Here is an 18,368-nt window from a genome sequence, read left to right as displayed (position 1 = left end):
GAACAACTGCAGTCAGCTTGAAAAGATGGTATTTTTCACTTTGCAGATGTCCAGGGGAAGACCTATGGAGGGTTTATGTCTCACTTTCCAATGGCATCGTTGCTGCCTTGTAATGGAAACTCATCTTTCTTCAGGGAGGGTTAGTGAATGGAGGGGGAAGAGATGCTCTGAGCCTCAGGAAAATGAAGGCCATGCTCCTCCATCCTTAGGGAATGAGGGAGCCCCAGGAAAAGCCTCAGGGTGGCAGACACAGAAGTCACTGACCCCTTGCAGCAGGAGCAGAAGGCATGAACCCAGCCCCAGGTCACTGGCTAAAGAGCAGGGAACCTGCTGGCTGTGTCTAACAAAACCTGTCCCCTGCTGCTCTCTGCTCTTGCCCCTTCCTACAGGGGAGATCAGCTGCCCCTGGAACGGGGCTCACAGCACTTGACCCCAAATCTGCAGAGCAAGGGGAAGCAGAGCAAGTGGGCCAGTGTGGCAGGTTGAGATGCTCTTTTACTACTTCCCAGGTTTTGAAAAGGCTTTTAATGCATTAGATCCACCCTTTTTTAATACTATGAGGACAAAACTGCACTTACGGGGGAAAGGAGCATAAAAAAGGTAATAAACATTTAATGATCCAATAATTGGTTATATCAGAGTAATCACTGTTCAGTAATTAACTCTCATTCCTGCTTGCTCATTTGATATTTTCTGTACCCTTTGATAGGTTCCTGTGACTATCAGCATTCCTTAGAAACTCTTACATGGAAACCTTTTGATGAAGCTAAAAAGCAACGATACCATTAATCACTACACATGTCCCAGTGGCTTTCAGGCTCTGAGACAGGGCCTCTCCTCTCTTCACATCACTCCTCAGCTGTCTTTAATACAGCCACTTGGCCCTAGGATTTGAGATTTTTCTCCCTTGCTTCTTCATGCAACAAGAAAAATGAATTAGCCATACACTTTCTGTGCCACAGGGTTGGTGGGAAAGCACACCAAAGTAAAACCAGATCTTGAAAGGTAACAAAAAATAATTACAATGCACTATCATGGAAGAATACAGGGAACAGCTGGCATGTCATTAAATGTAAAGCTAGAATTAAACTCATGTTAGTGTCATTTCCAACTAACTGCCCATGGTAAGCAAGAGAAGACAGGCACTAGGCTTCTGCTACAACCAGTCCTCTCCAGCTGTGGTGGAGCAGATCATGTAGGCATGGCTGCCTTTCAACCATAACAATCATCCCATACCTTGGGAATGAGGGTGAGGGCCCTCCTTGCAACACTGCCCAGAAGAGCAGCTTTATCCCAATGGGTACTTCTCCAAGCCTGCTCCTAAATCTAGCCAAAAGTGGCAAGAATTTTAGGACAACAGAAGGAGGCTTCAGTTACAGTCTCTAATACAGAGATTAAAAAATACTTTCATAATTTACATCTCTAGAGTAACAACTCTGTGATGTAACAGTTCTAAATTTCTTTGAGAGAGATGCTGACTTCTAGTTTGTCCATAGTAAAGATATTATTGCCTGCGGGGGGGGGAAAAGCCCCAAATTCAAGTTACTTTATTTGGAGTGAATTTTAATCTCAGTCACACATCAGCATAGAGCCAAAGCAATGCCATGGCATTTCCTCATCCTCTACCTTTATTGCAGCCAGACATTTGTTCAACAAAAAGTTCTTTCTCGAGACAAAAATCTGCTCAACCTAAAACTAGCAAAGCTATTTTTTTTCTCCTGAAGGAATCCTCTACCACACATTTGTTTCCAGTCACCAACATTTTATACCAAATAAGATCTGCTGCTGCTGGCTGTCAGGATCTTTTGAGCAAGAGGTTCTTTTCTCCCAAAACATACACATGCCTCCTGCAGCACAGACCACAGAGCAGTAACTTTTGTCTTGAATGTTTTAAAAGATCAGGGGCCACAGAAGAACACAAGAGAGAAGATCTTCAAAAGTCAAATATTCTGCCCTAGTCGTCAATACTACGAAGGTGCTGGTATTGCCACATTGTCTTTTTAACTGCTGCTATATAAATTAATGAAATGAAAGTCAGTTAGCACAAGGAATTGAACACGAAACACCAAGTCAATCAAAAACACACACAAGAAGCAGTCAATTACACCCTGCACTGGCTAGTGGGATTTCCTAAAGCACGCTGAGCTGGAGCTAAGGCATTTGCAGGTCTGAACTGGAGGGAATGTAGGTTGTTTGTATGTTGCTCATGCACTTGAAGGCATTAGTAGTGATGGGAAGGGAGGGAGACAGGGAAACAGATTGAAAGGGGCAGGAAAATTAGAGAGAGCTCCTTGCTATTAATGGAAAAATAACTGCAGAGTGTTCTAACAGATTTCTCCTCTTTTGTATGCATAGGAATATTTATTTAATCAATGTTCTGTAACAAAACAGGCCTCTGGTGAGCTATTGTGGAGAGTGAACTCCATTCAGAGAGTGGTGATTTGAATCCTGCCACCTGTTTAGCTGGTGTTGGAGGAAGCAACAATACGTGGCTGGGTGGGAAGGTGTCTGCACCAGGGGGATGAAGAAGCAACTCCCTGGTAGCTTCCCAAAATAATTACCCAAAGTAATGCTGCTTGACAGGGAAATCTTGATGACTGCTCATGAACAGGGATGTACTGCAAACAAGGCTGCAAAGTTCACCGTTTCTCTTCAGAAGAAACAAAATTCAAGCCCACACAGCAGAGGCTTCAGCTTGAGAGAGTTTGCATGGACACTGAACCTGTGGGTGAATCCAGACCCACCCGACACTCTCACTGCACAGAAGTGTGCTTGCATTCAGGCACCAGGCAAGGGACACACTACATGGGCTTTTCCAGCCTATCCAGGTGTGGTCCAGCAAGGAGCAGTGTCCCACATCCCATGGTCAGATGCCAGGCTGCAGCAGGAGGCAAGGTCAGACCGTGGGACCTCAGCCTGGCCCTGCTGCTCAGGGGGCTGGAGCTGCCTCACGCCAGAGTTGGATGTTTGAATGCCCCAAAACAAAACACACACCCTCAACCCACTCTGTCAAGCCTTCCCTCAAAATAAATGAATTTAGAAAACATCACTGTCCTGAAGCCTCACATTAATCTTTGTGTATATATATATATAACAACATCCTGCTCCTGACCGCACTTAAGCATGTATTCAAGTGCACTGTGCTGTGATTTTTAACAACTTGCTACTCAAGCACTGCCCTAAAGAGGCACTGATTTAAACATCTGTATAAATACTCCTCTTAAATAAAGCCCTGAGGAGGGCTTGCTGCAAAACCTGGGGATATTAATGGGAGCTTCTCACTGGACCAAGTTTCCATGCTTTTCACTTCTGCACAGTTTGCTGCAAAAACACCCCATGTGCAAGACCTTCAGGTCCATCTTACACAAACCCATCACAAAGCAGCTTTGTGTGTAAATTCATTACACAAGGATCCAATCCTCTGTGTTTTTTTGTTGTTTTTTTTCTTGGTATAGGCCAATTAGTAACAGAGATACCAATTTCATGACATATTACACCTGCAGACCTTGGCATTAATGACAGAACTAATTTGTTTATCACCCTTAGAATTGCCAGAGTTAGTAATACAGCCTTTAACATTTCTCATAGCTAGAATGAGTTTTTTCTCTATTCTGCAAGGATTTCAGGAAATCTATTACCATAAGCCAGCCCTGATATCCACCACAGCTAGAAGAGATAATGTTGTAAGCGATTTAAAGCTGAAACAAACCAAAACAAAGAAACATTAACTTTTACATCATTAAAAACCGTAACAGTATAAAGAAAAATAAAGCACTCATCCAAATTTCACTGGGTTTCCCTTCCCATCAGATTTCCTTAACAAAGTGATTGCTGTCAACAGTTTTAAGGCAAAACTATAGCTTTCTTTTAAAAGGTAACTGACAATAATACAAGTGCCTTCAGTTACTTAAGTGTGTGTTCTAGGCAGGTTCCTGCTAAATGTACAAAAGCATTTGTTTTGATGCCCTACAGTTAAAGTATGTAAATATTTTTTGTTAACCACTTACTGTTTAGTATCCTGCAGATGCTAATTAAGTAGCCAGGCAATCTCTAAAAAGGGAAAGTATTATTAAAGCCATTTTGTAGACAGGAAAACTCAGCTACAGCAAAACTAGCGCTCTAGCTCAAGGTGACACCTAAACACGTCTTTGACTTCACACTAAATAGTGTCTCACAAATCAGCATTGTCCCCACAGCTCTGCTTTCCCCAGTCAGGAGACCCACACCTACAAGCCTGGACAGAGCATCTCCCATGAGCATACCCATGGATCCAAGCCCAAACCCACGCTTACTCAGCACAACCACAAAGCAGGTGCTGAACTGCAAGGGGAGTGACCGCTTCAAGGTTATGAAAGATGACTGTGCTCACACAGAAACAAGCCCACACCTTCCAAGAATCAGCTCAGCATCTTAATTAAAGAGTGTGTTTGAAAGACAAGAGATATCAGAAGAATTGCTTGGGGAGGGACCTGCACAAACCCAAACACAACAGCAAGTGTGTCGGTGGCCATGGGCCAAGCCTGCTTCAGTGTTTTGGCTGGGCAGAGGGCTAAACCAAGCAGGCTGCAAAATGTGAGACCAAAATAGTAACAAAACCAAAAAAGAAGGATCTTCTTTATGAGTATTTTCCCTCTCCAGCATTCCCCTCTTGATAGTGTAGAGAGCACGAGCATCACCCCAGTCAGGAGAGAGGCTGCGTGTCACATCCTATGACATGGGCATCCCACGATGCAAATGCTGCACTGACCTCAAACCTGCCCCAGAAAACCCAGAGCTGAAAATAGGAGGGTAGGAAGAAAGGAAAAAGCTGAAGAGATTGCCCTACACTCTGAGATATCTGTGGAGCTGTACAGTATGAGCACATCCTTTCTATTTGAACATAAATACCCAAAATATTCAGAGTAGCAGCCCAGCACAGAGGACTCAAAAAACCCCCTTAACACTTCAAGGCCAATGCTGTGGTTTTCACATTCTGTGAATTTTTCCATGTTGTAATTGGCACTTCCCTCCAAGACTGCTTGAAAATCTTGTCAGTGAAGCCAGCAAAGCCCTTCCTTACCCAAGCCCAGCAGGGTGAGGTGGGCCATCCCCTGGGACAGAGGTGCAGCTCATAGCATGTACACCACAGTGAGGGATGCCTCTTTAGCCATGTATCTGAAAGGGTATTATGTCAGATATTTTCAAAAATAAACAAACTCTTCCCTAGCCTACAACATTCACCCACACAGTCAAGTGCAGCCTATCCACATGAAAATGTGGTGACCCATACTCTAACATTATAATCTAATCCTTGAACTAAAGCCAGTTTAATGCCTTTACAAATCCATATGTTTTCTAATACCACCATTGCTGTCAGCAGACTACAGGAGAGCCTCTTTGAAGATGGAAGTAAAATGACAAAGCACATCATTGTGAAGGCAATTATATGCTGCAGTAACCATTTCACAATGGCCCATATGGGCTGTATTTCAACAATGCAATTTCCAAATCTGCCTTAGCAAACATTTATCTCCATCCCAAGCCCAGGTAGATTTTGCAAAACAAAATAAGATTGTGGCCAGGACAAATCCAAAATACAGACAGCAGATGTAAAAATATGCCAACAAGGATACCAGAGCAATTTTTTGTCAAGAGTACCAAAGAAAGAGAGCAGCCACAGCAGACCCTATGAGCCTATTCACAGCAAAGCTACCCATTCAAGGGACTTAAGAGACCTGGTTTTATCAGAAATCTGATTATACACTCGCATGCTTTCCTATGCAGCTGCCCAGTCCACTGTGGCAGTCATCATCCCATCCACCTCCCCAGAGACTGCAGGGCAGGGAAACTGGAATCCCAGTTTAGACATGAACCAAGGCCACGCAGGCTTACACCAGATCACCTCTGACACCAAAGACTAGGGCCTAAATGAAGGGAACTGAATAAAAAAGATAAAATAGATAATAACAAAATAAAAAAAAATTAAATTTAAAATAAAATACACTTCTTCTAGCTGCAGTTCCCAACACCTGCTCAGTGTGGCTTGCTGCTCAGGCTCTGCTGTGGCGCCAGTGGCCAGGCCATCACCCAGCACATCACCCAGCAGCCCCAGGGCTGCTCTCTGCCCACTCTCTTCAGAGGCTCAGAGCACCAACACTGCAACTTCAGCCCAAAATTTCTCCCTCCTGCTCATGAAGGAGCTGGAGGCAGGGCTGATGAGCACCCTTCACAAGGTAAAATGACACAAAAGCTGCATTCTAGTGAAAAGTATTCTAAATTCTCTTTCTTTTCAACAATCCCCATTGTTTTCAGAGGCTCTGGGCTGGACATCTGTTTTGGGATACCCCTGTGCCAGTGACACCCTCTTCCAGGGGCATGGGGTGAGCCATGGAGGATCAATGACCAGGCAGACAGGAGGGGCTCAGAATCCTGAAGGGCCACACACTTGACCTACAAGTGTGATGCAGGCTGCAGGGCCACCAGCTGGACAGTCCCACAGACATTAGTACCAGCAATTTAAAAAAGGAACAGACGTGAACATCCTTCTCCCTGAAGCGAAACAGCAATAAAAAACGCCTTCAGCTGCCTAGAACAAAGGCAGTAATAGTAAAGGTGAAAATTTACAAGTTCATTGCCAGTTCATTAACAACAAACCAGCTCATGGTGTATCTTCCACTTCAATGCCAAGAGCTGCACACAGAGGGTCTCCTGCCAGTCACACGTGCAGGGAGCAGAGCAAAAAAGCAGCAACACAGGGAAATGTGTAACGGGGTATTCAGTAGCCAGGTCTAGCAAAGTGCATGATCCATTTCTTATCATTGTCAGCTCCTCAAAATGATCCAGTGAAGCCAGGCAAGAGCATTTCAAAGACTTTAATCCATGTGAAATATTACTTCCTGGAACCGGAAATTCAACCCCTAGCAATGAAAACAGAAAGCACACTCATAAATGTTACCTTTCCACTCAGCCAATATAGCCATATTTAGGCTTGCCCTCAAAACCAAAATCCTTTACTCATTAATATAGAGGAAACTTGAAATGATTGCTGTAATTGCAGTTAAAAAATTAATCATGTTTTGAGATAAATGCAGATAAAAGCATGTTTTACTAATTATCTTTTGAAGCTTCTGCTCATGAAAGATTAAAGGTGGAAGAAAAGTTGCTGAAGACAAAAAATCCTACCATTTTAAAGCCCTTTGAAGTCACGTAACTCGTATGATTGATCCTTAATGTCCAGATGTATTAAAAAAAAGGAGTCTTTCATTCACAAAATGTACAATGAAACATGCTCATTGGAGATTTCCAGCAGATAACACCCTGCAAGTGGGTGAACTTTGCAGCCACCTCTCCGTGGAGCCGCAGCCCAGCAGCCCAAGGCAGGAGCAGGCTGGTAAAGGCAATGCAGCTGGCTGGGCTTCCCCTCTCACTCCTCCCCATCTGGGGCAAGAAATTTCAAGCTCAAATTCAAAGCTGAATTTGAGATCATTTTGCTCTTCAGAGCTGCAGTCACATTAATCTACTCGTATGTTCATCTTCTCAACCCCAGTGTTGCGATCATCTGAAGAGGTGACGGGAAGCAGCAGAGGAATGGGGGTCTCTCTGGGATGGAGAACATGCCACCAAATCCACACAAGGTAAGGTTTTTCAGTCTTGAGGTACCAGCATCAGCTTTTTAACAAAAAACCCTAATCACCAGCCATGAGGATTATACACAAGCCACATGAGGACCTATTTCCATCCCTGGGGCTTTTAAAGGAATGCAGGTTATCTGGGGTGCAAGCTACTCAAAAGCAAGGCTGGTGCTTCCATCCACAGGCCTGGAACTAGGAAGGCAAGTAATTCCCTTCCTGCTCCATACCAATAGCCTATTTTATATCAGTACATCAGGCTATTTCTAAGAACCCCAAGACCATTAATTCAGAGAGCAAACCTATTGACTGCAGGCTTAAATTCACTATGCAGGTGTCCACAACTCCACTGCCAATCGAAACAAGTTGAAAAATACTACTACATAAAATTGCTAAGATACTTTATAGCCATTTCACTGACTCAGTAATGATTCAGATCAGATCTGAATTGTGCCACTGTATCTGAAATGTATAAATGTAAGGAGGAGTTTCCTTACTGGCAACCCCAGTCACCTGCAGGGCAGCGGAACCAAAGCCTGTTATCCCACTGCAGTTTTCAAAGGCATTGAACTGAGCCCAAATGCTACAGAAGGTCAATGTCAAGGCCTTGTTAGTCCTCTAGAGTTTCAAGAGTTAGGACAGATCTGAAACACTCCAGTTGACACCTCTTTTCCAATGGATGGGTCCCAGTGTCAGGAATATTATTCTCTAGCAGCCACCTGCTCTGTGTTTCTTCTTGCTCCTTTCCCCACCTCTCTGTATCATTTAGCCCACACCCTTCCTGAAGCATCAGTGATACCAAATTAATAAATTCTCCTGTTGCTCGAGACCTGAACAAGGCTAGGTAAAAGATTAAATAGTTGGGGTTTTCATAACCACAGATCTAAGGAAATTTGCCAGTGCCTTTTTTATTTGCATATCTGGCAGACTGCCCCAGACAACTAAGACATAAGTGACAGCACACAGGTGTATTAGTTTAGAGTTTGCCTTTAATCTCGAGGTGTCAATTTGCTTCTGTTTTAATTACATCCATCTTGATATGTTATTACAACCTCATGAAACTTCATTATGTGAATAGCTATAAATATATACACATGACAAACAGTTGTTATAAATTTTCTGGTTCAGCAGAGGAGGGACAATCTCTTAGCCCACACATCATGAACATTCCAAGTTCCAGTGTTCCCTCTCTCCCCTCCCCTTTTCCTTTCTTCTCCTTTCTTTCATCCACTACTAAGATTATTTTTTTTTCTCCCCTATATTTAATGGATCCTCTAAAATTCCTTCACTAGTAGCAGCATTCTGATACAAATACTATCAGCTTACAGAGCTGCTTCAGCACATGTGTGTCCTTCTGGGCTGTGCCTCTGTGAGAATGTCTGGTTGTCATTAGGCAAATATAAGGAGATTGCACTGAGGTCTTATAAACATGCAAAGATCCACTTTTGTAGCTACATAATTCACTGAGTTTTTCAACACATTCTGAGGTTGAAAACTTGGCAAAATCCATCCACCAGATGTATCTTTCTGATCCCAGAACTCGTTAAAATTTACTTTTTTTCATGGTTGTTTTTGTTTTGGTTTTTTTTTAAAGTCCAGCAGACTCAGCTTTTGAGCCACATTAATTGCATTTTTATTTTTTTTCCATAGTTAAAATGACTAATGCTGGAAGAGTCATTGCCTACAAGCACAATAGCCAGCCAGTAAAAATTACTAAGACTTTTAATCGTTCAGCAATACCCGAATCACATAAAATAAAGAGAGGCAATTTGGTCCCCTCAAAACAGACGGTTTTCATTTTCAGTATTTATTTTGAATTTTCTTTAAAGGAAGAAAAGAGAAGAGAAAAGGCACAATTTCACACCAAAAGATTCCATTCAAAGGTCAAAGTGCCCTTGACGTGCATTAAAACCCACAACACTACCAGAGTTACAATACAAATTGCCCCCAACAGCAGCATTTCCTCACTTGCCTTCTGACCACACAGGCTTCTCAGAGGTCAAAACTACTTTCTCTGCCTCCAGCCCTCCACCACTGCCTGCTCCATGGATGCCACATCACGCCCAGCCACTCAACACATCTGGCCAGCTCTGGAGCAAGCTGGAGAGTGCGTGTTACCCAGCTCTTGCAGCAGCACCACCACCCAGCTCCTTCCCTGGGGCCTTCTGGAAGCTGGGCACCAGATGGAAGTTTCTGGAGAAGCCTTGAAGGACCCTCATAAAACCCTCCAGAGACATACAGTGCTCAGCACCTGGATGTGCAGAAGCCAAGATGAAGGTGGCAGAAGTGGTCAGGAGCCAGGTGAAGAACAGAGCCTATAGTTCCCCAGGTGGACACCCCCAGAACCTCTCAAAGCATGTACCAAGTCAGCTTTAAACCAACAGAGGATTAAGGGGCCATATATGACTGACAAATTAAAGGTATCTTTGTAAATCATTGGCACTGAAGCATTTCCAAATAATGGAATACCTTTTTATATATATATCTTGTGGTATTAATGGTTGAACTTGGCAATCTTAAAGGTCTTTTCCAACCAAAACCATCCTATGATTCTGTGCTTTCATAGCAAGGAGCAGGGTCCTTTGGCTGCCTCTCCTCCATTCCCACTATCCGTGTAAGAAAACTGAAGCGGATGATCAGACTGAAAGGTCTCGGGTCACTCAGGACTTCCCAAGCAAAAATAAATAAAAATCAATGCCTGCAGCAATTATCACCATGTTTGTAAGTCATCTAAGCCTCAGCAATAGGACATGGCATGCAAAGAGCAAAACATGTGCTGCAGAACTTGCCAGGAGGGAGAAGTTACACTTGCTCGTGCTTCATTCCCAGGGGCCCCACTCTCCCCCGCCTGAGGACCACCCACGTGTGGTCCAGGGTAAGCTGGTGGCAACCACTTCTCTCTCACTGGTTCTACTACACAGGTAAAGAAATTGGAACACCTTGATTGTACCAGGAGGGTGAGCTAGGACACTCCAGAGCAACCTGCAAGCTGGGTCACCCAGAGCCCCAAGGGTGGGTCACCTGGGACATGGTAACTTGCACCTGCACGTAGGGAAAACAGTGACAGTGGCTTGCAGAGTTCACTGACAGGTCAGGTGGCATCTGCACATGCTATTATCACCCTCCTCTGAAAAACTGTCCCTCTCATAGTCAGTCTGTTATGGAACAAGGCTGCTGACAAATGATCAGGAATTTGTTTCTGGATCCGATGACTGCCTGATTGCATGAGAGGATAAAACATTTTGAAGGCCAATACAACTCTGATACCATTACTCTGCAACACAAGGAACACCTCTCCAGAACATCACCCACCTGCAACCCAGAAGCTCCTGGCACCCACCTACATCCACCTCTCCAACTGAGATGTGCACTGTCATCCTCCAGCATCCACAAACCCACCCCAGATGGTTTCACTCAAATGATGCCCAGCACAGGACATTGCTCAAAGGCTGAAGATGTTTGCTTGTTTTCATGAGCTCATCCAACAACAGACAAGCACAGGCTTGTGTAGGGTTTCACTCCCAAACCTGTAAGTCCCCTTTGCTACCAAATAAAAGCATAAAAAGAGGCAATTCATAAAAGTACCAATTTTAGAGGAGAAGCAAATTCCACTTCGGAAAGCTGGCAAACACATGTGAGACAGATTAATGGGCAACCATTTCTGCAGAGAACACCAAACTGATCTCTCAAGTGGCTGTGGAGTAACTATTCCTATTGGGACTTGGGATATTAATCGTATCAGTCACATGTGCATCAGCCAGCATTACACAATCCAGAGCTCAGGCAGCCAGAAACTTGGGTGCATCAGATATCAACACACCTCTGGACATCTCCCATGTCTGTGTCTCAGGAGATTTTAAAACCAGTAGGACCAAGATGCAGACAAAATGCCAAGTAGAGCTACATGAAGTGTACATTGGGCAACATGATCAAATTAAACCTCATAGGCAAAAACTCACAAACACAAAAATATGAGCAGTGCCAAGGAACAATCCACTTCTGCTGACTTTTACTCCACCACTCCTGCAGAGGGGACAGAAACAAAACTCCTTCCTATAATATTTACCAGATGAAAGACTTACCCTTTTGGTTAAAACCTCCCTTCTCCACTGCATGAGTGTGTGAACTTCAGCAGTGGTGTTGCCAAGATACAAGGAGAAAAATCTCCTCAAGATATTAAGGTAACACACTACTTCAAGGCAAATAGTACAGCAGAGCTGAGCTGGGGATCTGACAAATTGCCACTGCACGTTCTGCTGTTACAGCAAAACAAATCCCTACCTGCATTAGCCATTTCTCATTACTCCCAAAGTGGATTTTCATATCCATTTTACAACAAAGGAGTTTAGAGGACTATGATGTTCTGAAGTGGTCTTCACCACGGCTTGGCATCGAGTCAAAATGACAACAGACTGACTATGCAAAAAAATGCACACAATTGGTAATTTGTGGCACATGCTGAGCCAAACCCCAATGAGAACACGAATACTGAGCTGATAAATCATAAGGATGATGTACAAGAACACAGGGAAATGTTGGAAGCAGTTTCCCCTCACAGAACCAAGGCAATGTGGCCTCAGCAAAGCTCTGCAGGTTCAAGTAAAGGAAAACAGAGAGTTAAAACATGCCACACTTCAGCCCACAACTTCCTAACTCCATTACCTTTTTATTAATTGCATTTGAGACTTCACTCAACTTGAGCTCGGGCTATTTTTAAAACCTATCTGACTCAACTTATTGTTGCTCAGAACAAAGATTAAACTTCTAATTTAGCTGCAGATAATTACGAGGCTGCAGGTCAGCCCCCCGGTGTAACGTGGCAGGGTCTTCCAGTCACACTGACAGGAACAGTCCTAACAAAACAAAAAGTAGCAGAACCTGGGGAAACCAGGAGCCATCTCATTGAGTGAAGAATCATTCTGCCTTTCTCCCAGCTGACGAGGTACCAGGTTTAACAACTTTTTAAGTGGGGAGAGATTTTGTTGAGTATTCCCCCCCATACCGAGGGCAGGGCTGTCACCAAGGAGCACTTACACAGAGCAATGCATCTTACCTGAAACTTCCACTTGCAGCAACAACATCCCCTTCTAGTTCTCAGTGTTCCCATCCAGCCCCTGATATTTCTCTATTGATCTCAGTGCTGTAACTCAATCTTTCAATTACTCAGCCCCTTGATGTCTTTCTGCTGATTTTTTTTTTTTTGTCTTCCCTAGTGATCATTTTCCTTCCAAGTTTCTGATCCTTTTCCCTGATTTTACAAATCTGTTTCTTTACACTCCCTCATCCCAGCAGAGGCCCCAGACATTTAATGAGGGCTTACTTTCTCATCCAAGTGACAGGGGGGGGGAAAAAAAAAAAAAAGATGCCAAGATAAAGAAGGATAAGAGTGTATTTTGTCCTATTGATATGTGGCGTAATTCCCATTAATGTTAATCTTAAAAGAGCAGAGCCAGTGGAGACTACTTGAAGTACATTATCTAAAGAACTTGTCCTTTTATTTTAAACTCCTCCTTCTTCACTCAAGACCATTGTGCCTCCTGTTACCACCCATGGGAATGACAAAATTCCCCACCTTCATCACACTGTTACCTTCAGGAGTTTAAAAGAATATTTATGCAACAATCACAGTCCTCAGTCATCACCTGCCCAAAGGGGCAGTTTCAGCTACTCAAGTCAGTGGGAGCTGCAGGTGCCTCACCTTCCAAAAAGGTATCAGGCTTTTGGAAGTAATTTTAAAGTATTTTAAAAGTATTCAGGTGCCCAAATGACAGCAACACAGGTTTAAAAAAGCACCCAAGAGATTTCTTTTGTGGAATATGCATCCTGCTGCTTTCAGCCCTGCTTTCAGTTTGGGTTGCTATTTTTTCAGGTCTGGTCACTGACGGTTTTCATCAAGAGATTCAGTTGCTCTGTCAAGGTTATCTTGAAATTTGATCTCAGGTCAATTTACTGTTTCCTCTAAATACACAGTGAAAATAATAAGCACATCACTCCCTGTGATATCCCAGTGTCACACAAAACTTAATGTCACTCAGCATCCACAGATCTCTTCATTTAGTTACTCTTTTCTCTGCTGGTCTAAATCTGCAGACTTGCATGTGCAAACAGAGACTAGGACAAACACCCAAGCACCTAAGCAGTCAATAAACACAAGAAGGGCTACCAGGATTTGCTGACAGCACTGAACAAACACCTGATGTTATGATGCTGCTGCGGGAAGGCATGAAAATCAAATTCCTTTTGAAATATGAAGGGATAGAGACAAGGCAGAACAAACTTGCTTGAAATCTCAAAGAATTTAAGTAAACAGGCTAATCAGGCCAGCTACAAGGCTGGCAAGAAGAGAGTGATTTGGGGAAGAAAAGCACTCTGCAAGCCAGTCATTCTGGTGTCCAGCTCAAAGCTTCTGCTGTCACACAGCCAAGCCATTTCTATTTTCAGTGGGCCGTGCCTAGCCATGGGTATCACACAACAGTTATTAGAGCAAATTCCTGCATTCAGATGCACACACAGAGCTACACTGTCATGGCACACAGACACACAACTGAGACCTCAGTATCTTCCAAACCTTCCTGTTACTTCCACATTTTGTGTAACAGTAGTGCCTCTATGTTAAAGCCCACGTCAGCTGTTAAGCTTTACTCCATCTCATCTTGTATTATCTGCCCAACATGTAAAACTGCTGTAGCTAACATCTGCCTAAATCACACAAATGCAGTGGAACAATTGCCTAAAAATTATTTACACTAGGTGGATGGAATAATCTGACACAGAATTTGAAGCTCATTAAACAGCTCCTTGACAAATATTTGTCAGCATTTCTCATTTGTAATTAATTATATTGGGCTCTACCTGATGATAATTTAGCATGGTCTCAAAGCAGACTAATGCCTGTGTGCTGAACAGAAATTAGGCATGATGAGAAATTATGCCAGTTTTGTGAAACAAGAATCCCCATTTCAATGTAAGTCCCCCTCCTTTCCCACCCCACTTCTATCCACGCTTTATAAATATCTGTGTCCCATTTCAGGCTTGTCAGATGAACTGCCTGAGTTGAAGCTAAACAAACATCCCCAGAAAAAAATTCATTACCTTATTCAGTGTTCAGAAAACCTGAAACCAAATGCTTACTCCATAGGGATGGTCAGAGCTGACTCAGGAAACATAAAGCACTTCCCAGGCTTTAAGCTATCTTAACATTCAGGTCAGATTTCATTTCTCATCACAGTAAACCATCTTCACCACAGCACGTCAACAGCCATGTCACGTCAAGCCTCCTGCCCAGAGTCCTCCACACCAGGGGATAGAGGGAGACAAACATCTTAGCACAATCTCACCTCACCAGAGAGCTCTGCAGAAAGCCCCTCACCAGCACTGCCAGAGCACAGTGTGGAGAAAGTTACTCCCAGGGACAAATTTATCACATCTTGAGAAATGCCCTTTCCCTGTCAAACTGGTGTCTCAAATGCCCACCTGGTCTGGAGAACCTCAAGCTGTGCTGGTACCAAACACACCAGTTTGCAGCACAGGCCACGCCGAGCTGGGGAAAGTAGCCAGCCTGCCAAGACACTGTTCACACTGCCACAGGTACTGAGCATCTGTGCCTTGCTCCTCTTACAGGCTGGAAGATTTTAGGAGGCCAAGGAAGTGTCTTGCGAGTAACTGCTCTGCAGCAAACCACAGAGACTGGTGCTGCTGGTCCCAGCAAGGCTACTCATGGGAGGATCAGGTGAAGCAGATCAAATCGTAGGATCACATCACAGCTGCTTAACTACAGAGTAAGGGCTGGTTTCTGAAGGACAGAGCTCCAGAATGCTCCTCAGCACAGGGAACAGGCCCTACCCTGCATGTCACCACACCACAGCCTAGGAAGACCAGGCGAGGATCAGTCTGGCCACATCCACAATAACACTGGATTTGCTCAACTGTTACTCCAAGGGGAAAAGAAAAAAAAAAAATCAACAAGGAGAACCTCTTCCCCTATTCCCTACACAAACATTAGAGAGATCAATGTACAGGCTGCCATAAACCCAGAGACAGATAACTAGAAGCAGATGGCCTCTATTTCTACACCAAACAATTTACACGTGAGAAGCATGAGAAGGCTACTGATACCTGGACACAAAGCAGCTCTGAGAGTGGGAGCTGGTTAAAAAGACAGATTTGCTTCAAGGGCTGGGAACTTTTATCAACATAACCACAACAGACAGGAGGACTCCTACTGAAGGCCATGGGATGTCTGCTCTTCTCACGCAGCACCTGTGTCCCCTTGCCTTCTGTGAGATACACACAACCTGGTAATTTTGCACAGTTTGGGCTTTTGCAGTCAGCCCAACAAAAAGCACTGAGTAAAGGACAGGCAAAACAAAGCTTTGTGGAATTTCTTGCTCTTGTTTGCAGCTTTATATTCAGCATTCATAAGAAGATCCTGGGATGACACCTCACCTCACATCCACCCAGCTCACACATCTACAGCTGCAAAGGTGTCTTCACAGGATATAGCTCAGCCTCATCCCTATGTGGTGACTCTCCCCTCCTCCTTCCCCTCTTCTGGACCGTGGGTTTTGATCTTCCAGTGGTGAAAACATTCTACACTTTGGTCTTCACTCTTTTTCACATCAAATAGACAAACACACTCTGTCTCTGTACACTTTCAGCTGAGTGAAGCCTTAGAAAAGGCTTAAGTTCAAGCATAAAACCAGGGCTGGGGCAGTCTTGTCACATGCTGGGCTCAAGTGTCTTCTGGAACCTGGGGAGAAGCCTCCACGGCTTCCAATGAGCCAGGGGCAGATCCAGAGCATCAGATGTATAAATAGCAGGGCACCTCTCCATGGCACCCAAGCCTGCTTATCTCAACTCAAGCACATTAACACCTAAACATCTCAGCAAGGCTGAGATATCTCACTCCACCAGCCACCCACAGCCTCCTCACCAACACTAAAATCACAACAAAAACTTCAGGCAGCTACACAATAATTCCTGCCACGTTGGGCTTGTGCCTTAGACACCTTCATCTCCCTCTGATCCTCAGAAACAACTTTCTCAACATACACATCGAGCTGCAGGAAGAAGCACCTAACAACGATTCTGTGACATTATTTCTCAACGCAGCATGAAATCGTTAGGTCAAAATGTGCCACCTATCACATGAACATTAAAAGTATGTCAAGTCTCAGTGTGCGAGCTATTGTTTTATCTGAACGTGATACTAGCTGGCAGAACTAGGCAACGTTTCTGTGCTCCTTTTTAGTGATACAGGATTACAACAGGAGGCAAGGAGTAGCCATTCTTGGCTTTGCAAAGAGAAAAGAGCACAGCAATTATTTGCATTTCAAGTGGAAAATAAACAAGAAGTAAAACAGATTAAAGACATTTTCTAAAACGCCCAACCAAGTTTCGACCATAAAACTTGCTCTTCACTTCTCCTCCAAAAAGGACTAGAGCCAAATTCTCCAGTCTGTATTCCCATAAAACCTCTAACAACACAAACTAGGGCTTTGTTTGAGGAAGAACAGAATTCTGTCTGAAACAGAAGCATGCAAATCTCACTTCTAGCCAACAAACCTGTATTCACACTCTTCCTCACTCTGGTTTGAGAGGAACACTCGTGGATGGTCTCACCAGGTGAGAAACGGTGGTAAAATTATCTCGTCATTACCCCAGCACTTGTTCATTATTGCTTACACAAGACTAACACCAAACATGTGGAAGGTTTGTTGGCCAAACCCTCCCTTCAATTACACCAGAGCAAGTTCTCTTCGGAGGTGTCAAGTCTGGGTGGACACAGGTGTAACCAAGGACATTCCAAATCCAAAAAAAAAAAAAGAGAAAGAAACAAAACACAACTCCCCCCCTGAAAATGCTACTAAGTATTGCTGGCTAAGCATTTAAACAGCTGAAGAGCTACACAGATTTTTTTTTTTTGTTAAACAATCAGCTCCATCTCCACACTTATGCTGACAGCTCATCATCGTTCCAGTTGTGACTCCAGCGCACGTAAAACCCCAATAAATCTGCTTTTCGCCCCGGCAAACTTCTCTGGAGCAGAAGTTATAAACAACAAAGCCCTTCAAAAAGAACGGGCCAGAAGCTGCCTCCGCATGTCTGCATCCCCCCCCACCCCCATCACCCTGACAGCGGTTCCACGGTCGTGGGTGGGGGGGGATGCGGGGCTGGGGCGGGAGGAGCCCCCGGGGGGCTTCCCGGGCGTCACCTCCCTCCTCCCGCCCCGGCTTTCCTGTACCTCGTTCCTTCGGTATTTTGGGACACACACACACACACACACACGACTGGAGCGGGGAGGGTCGCGCCGCCCACCGCCATGCCCCACTCGTGACAAGCCGGCAGGGAGCGCGGCAGGACGGGCGCCCCCCACCCAGCAGCGATCAGGCGAGGGGAAAACAAACCGAACCCCACCAAAACCACACACACAAAACCCGCCCCCCCCACGCCGGCCCGCGGACACGAGTGGGCAACCCCGCCGGGACACGGCGAGAAAAGTTTGATCCGTGGGAGGGGAAGCGCCGGCGGGGGGGGGTTTGGGGGGGTTGGGAAGGGGGACGCACAACTCCCCAGTCCCATGGTTGGGGTGCTGGGGGGGTCGTTCCCGGTTCCGTGCGGGAACACAGCCGCCCCCCTCCCCCCCCGGCCCTGCCCCCCCGGGACCCCGCGCTGCAGGTGTCGGCGGCAGGAGGGGAGCGGGGCACCCCGGGGACGGGGCGGCGGGACCGCCCCCGCGGGCACCCCCGGCGGCAGCGACCC

The 18,368-nt window shown here is 44.9% G+C and overlaps 1 protein-coding gene across 4 annotated transcripts in view; it reads right to left on the bottom strand.

Moving 5' to 3' along the window:
* The window catches only part of AUTS2 (activator of transcription and developmental regulator AUTS2), a 769,537-nt gene that overhangs the window by 750,728 nt on the left and 441 nt on the right, over positions 1-18,368 (bottom strand). The gene's annotated exons all lie outside the window — the stretch shown is intronic.

The sequence above is a fragment of the Apus apus genome, chromosome 18, assembly GCF_020740795.1.
Source record: "Apus apus isolate bApuApu2 chromosome 18, bApuApu2.pri.cur, whole genome shotgun sequence".
Lineage (NCBI taxonomy): Eukaryota > Metazoa > Chordata > Aves > Apodiformes > Apodidae > Apus > Apus apus.
The sequence above is the reverse complement of the archived record's forward strand: the minus strand, read 5'-3'. Positions and strand labels throughout refer to the sequence as shown.